Genomic DNA, 4,058 nt, shown 5'->3' with positions numbered 1-4,058 from the left:
CTCAGACATTTCAGACATTTCTAGTAGATTTTAACAAACTTCCCATCATGTCAATAAATAAGGGCAGGTGAATGGTACCTGTGCATGAACCGTTCCTTTTCAGTTCAATATTTTAAAACATATTTTACTGCAACTTCTACTCAGGAAATGTGTTGTAGACCAACTTTATTTTTGTCACCTCGGCTTTACCAGGACTTGAGTGGGGTGTTGACATTTAAGTGGGGACCATGGTAAAGGAACCTACGATTTTCATCCTGGGAAAATCGCTACATCTACACCAGTCAGCCCCCTTCTTACCTACATCATTGAACAGAGGGGTTGATGTTTGGAGATTATTATCAATCCTCAGGAGTCAGGACTTCTTCACAGTTTGTAGCACTGTGAAGGACTCAGTGAACATCTGGTACAATCAGCAGGGCACCCAAACTAGCGCAGATGAAAAGGCTTTCCCTGAGGAAGAGATGGAGCACAGAGGCTTGTTAGGACAGTGAACCTCTTCTGTGTGACACTGTAGTGGCACTCACATGTCACTGTACGCTTGTCAAAACCCATAGGAAGTACAACACTATGTAGTAGAGTGAACCCTACTACAGACTGTGGCCCTTAGTTTAATAATAATATATGAATATTGGCTTATCAGTTGTGACAAATGTACCACACCCAGGCAAGATGTTAGTAATGGGAGAAATGTCGGGGGGGCAGTCGAGGGTATGTGGGAACTCTCTGTACTTTTCCCTCAATGTTTTCTGTAATCTTAAACAGCTAAAAAAAACTGATTTAAATAAGAACAAAAGCCTCCTCTTAGCCAGTACACAAATCTGCTGCAACAAAATAAAAAGAAAGGGGAGAGAGAGAGAGAAAGAAAAAAGAAGGAAGCCAGGAAGGAAGGGAGGAAAAGGAAAGGAGCACTGAATGACAAAGGACCCAATTAGGAAGAACGCGTAACTTAAGAAATGGAAGAAGTTCAGATATAACTCGAGGAAAAGAAGAAATTCCCAGAGTGCTTTACACTACAGAATTTCGAAAACACATGTTAATAAATGATTATAGCATGTGGCTGTTATCTAGCCAAAAAAGAAATGTAAAATAACGCTGTATCCACTGAGGCAGGAGAGAGGTTAATTGAATGCATCATGTCACAAAGTAAATCGGCAGTAACATGAGCTCCCTGCAGAATGCTGTGTGTCCCAGTCAGGGATTAACACCTAGAGGACAGCAGTCCCAGAAGCCTGGGCAGCAAGCAAAGGATGAGCTGGTTGTGAAACCAAACCTCCTAGAAGTGAGGGTTTGGGATTTCGGCTGCCCTAACCGTGACTGTCAGGAAAGTGAGCATATTTATCCAGGGCTCAGGGCTACCAATAACCCTTGACCGTGGAAGCCACCTTGGTACAGATTAGAAAAAAGCACAAGCTCTAGGAGAATAAGTGGATGAATAAAAAGATGCTCTTCTGGCTGGACCAGTCAGAAAACGGCACCCTCTCTGGGCACAGTGGTCAGCACAGTGCCCTTCCTTCCCCATCCTCGCTGGGGCCACGGCTCGGCAGAATGCAGCTTGGATTTCGGCTCCCATAGTGCCTGGTGCAGGACACAACCTGCACAACCGTCCCTGCTTCTTCACTTGGACAGACTCATCCTGCAGGTGTGTAGCCCCAGCTCCTGAGTCTTGGGTGCAGATCTCCCTTTGATGAATAACTGCACTGATGCCCTAGGAGTTTTTGTCCAGGAAACCCCAGTCCACCCAAGGAGGCAAAACCACTCCTTCTTGTTCAATATGGAAATGTATCAATACATGGGCTTCTAAAAATAAATATAGGGACTCCCCTGGTGGCGCAGTGGTTAAGAATCCACCTGCCAATGCAGGGGACACGGGTTCGAGCCCTGGTCTGGGAAGATTCCACATGCCGCGGAGCAACTAAGACCGTGCGCCACAACTACCGAGCCCATGTGACACAACAGCTGAGGCCTGCGCGCCTGGAGCCCGTGCTCCACAACAAGAGAAGCCACCGCAATGAGAAGCCCGTGCACCACAAAGAAGAGTAGCCCCCGCTCACCGCAACTAGAGAAAGCCCACACGCAGCAACAAAAGACCCAATGCAGCCCCAAATAAATAAATAAATAAATAAAATTTTACAAAAAGACAAAACATTAAAAATAAATATAGAGATAAACTGAGTCAAACTTATAAGATTATTTGTGTTGATTTACATTTATAAACAGAATGATAAGATGTGTGGGTTACACCTGAAGTCTTGAAATTTGATTTTAACATTTGCCATTTTAATCAGTCAGATATTCATGTGAAGCCAAATAACTCATAAATCATCTTTTCTGCACATAAAATCACTGCTTTAACATTAAAAGCACTCCATAAAATAATAGGCAAAATAGGATTTGAAAAAAACACAGATAGAGGATTATAGAATTGTAAAGCTGCAGAAATAAATTGAGCATGGAAATAATACCATTACGGAACCAACAAATAGATTAGAAACAGCAAGAAACAAAATAGTTAAGGTCAGAAATCAATTACTAACATTAAAGAATGGTTTCATATTATCAGAGTAAATGTAAAGGAAAAAGACAAATCACTTACAACAAGAACAATGTAATAGATAAAAGTTAGTGTCCTTAAGAAAAAGGTCAGCCAGTGAAAAACTAAAAAGCACTCAAAAACATATCATGGGGCTTCCCTGGTGGCGCAGTGGTTGAGAGTCCGCCTGCCGATGCAGGGGACACGGGTTTGTGCCCCGGGCTGGGAGGATCCCGCATGCCGCGGAGCGGCTGGGCCCGTGAGCCATGGCCGCTGAACCTGTGCATCCGGAGCCTGTGCTCCGCAACGGGAGAGGCCACAACAGTGAGAGGCCCGCATACCACACACACACACACACACACACAAAAAAACATATCATGAAAAGAATTTTCCTGAAATGCAGGGAGAAGAGAAACTCCGGATCATGGGGGCATATTTTTCAGAGAATCGATACAAAAATTATAACTATTGAGACTTATCCTGGTTGTTATTAACTTTCCCGGAGAAAATCAATAATTCGTCAGTTGTCCAAGTAGAGAATCTTCTAGGGAGTATCTGGCCAGTCTCAGGCTTGTCCACAGCAATATTAAAGCCAAAAAACAGTGGAGCAATGTTATAAGGGAAAGATAACGTGATCCAAGGATGTTACACCCAACCAAGATGCATTCAAGTATAAAACGTCCCCAACATGAAAGGACTCGAGAAATACAGCACCCTAGAGTCCTTCTTGAAAAACTATGTATTGATGCAACCGAGGCATTAAACAGAGAAACTGAGGTCTAACATTTAGTGCCAGAAAATAGGGAAGCAATGTTTATGGATTCTAAGGGAAAGTGATCCAGGAATATGATATCCAGCCAAGTTTTCCTTTCAAGCATTTGAGAATGAAATGCAGCCAACCAAGGGATAAATCAAAATAAAGAAACAAGGAATAGAACAAGGAATAATAAAAGAACTAACGGTGAGAAAGAAATTGTTTACAAAGAGAGCTATGCTCAACAACCCATGGTTACAACATAAAATATAAATGTTCTAAAACTTAGAATCACAGAAGGACATAAAAGAGGAGGCAGGGGGATAGTAAAAGTATTCACGCCCCATTTTTCACAAAAGTGGATCTGCCCTATCTAAAAATGAAACGTTCTTTATAACACCTAACGCCTCCTACCACAACGTTTTCCTGATCTTTTTCGTTAATTATGGAAGAATCTTTTGTGGAGAAAAAAACATTGATCTGAATTCCCAAAATCCCTTCATTTTACATAGGTTTCTGCTTAATTTAGGGAAAATTAAATTATTTTTTTAAAAGTAGGATGCACAGCACGATACCATGTTTATAAGACGACACTATAAGTCGGCCTATGTTTTCATTGGTATCTATTCATGGAAAGATGGCTGGAAATGTATTCACATAATGATAATGACACCTAATTCTTTGTGATGAGGTTGGGAGTGATTATTTTCCTCTCTTTGTATTTTTCTGCATTGTGTGACTTTTTACAACAATTATCAATCATTTTCACAAAAA

Source organism: Physeter macrocephalus, chromosome 19 (genome assembly GCF_002837175.3).
Source record: "Physeter macrocephalus isolate SW-GA chromosome 19, ASM283717v5, whole genome shotgun sequence".
Lineage (NCBI taxonomy): Eukaryota > Metazoa > Chordata > Mammalia > Artiodactyla > Physeteridae > Physeter > Physeter macrocephalus.
The sequence above is the reverse complement of the archived record's forward strand: the minus strand, read 5'-3'. Positions refer to the sequence as shown.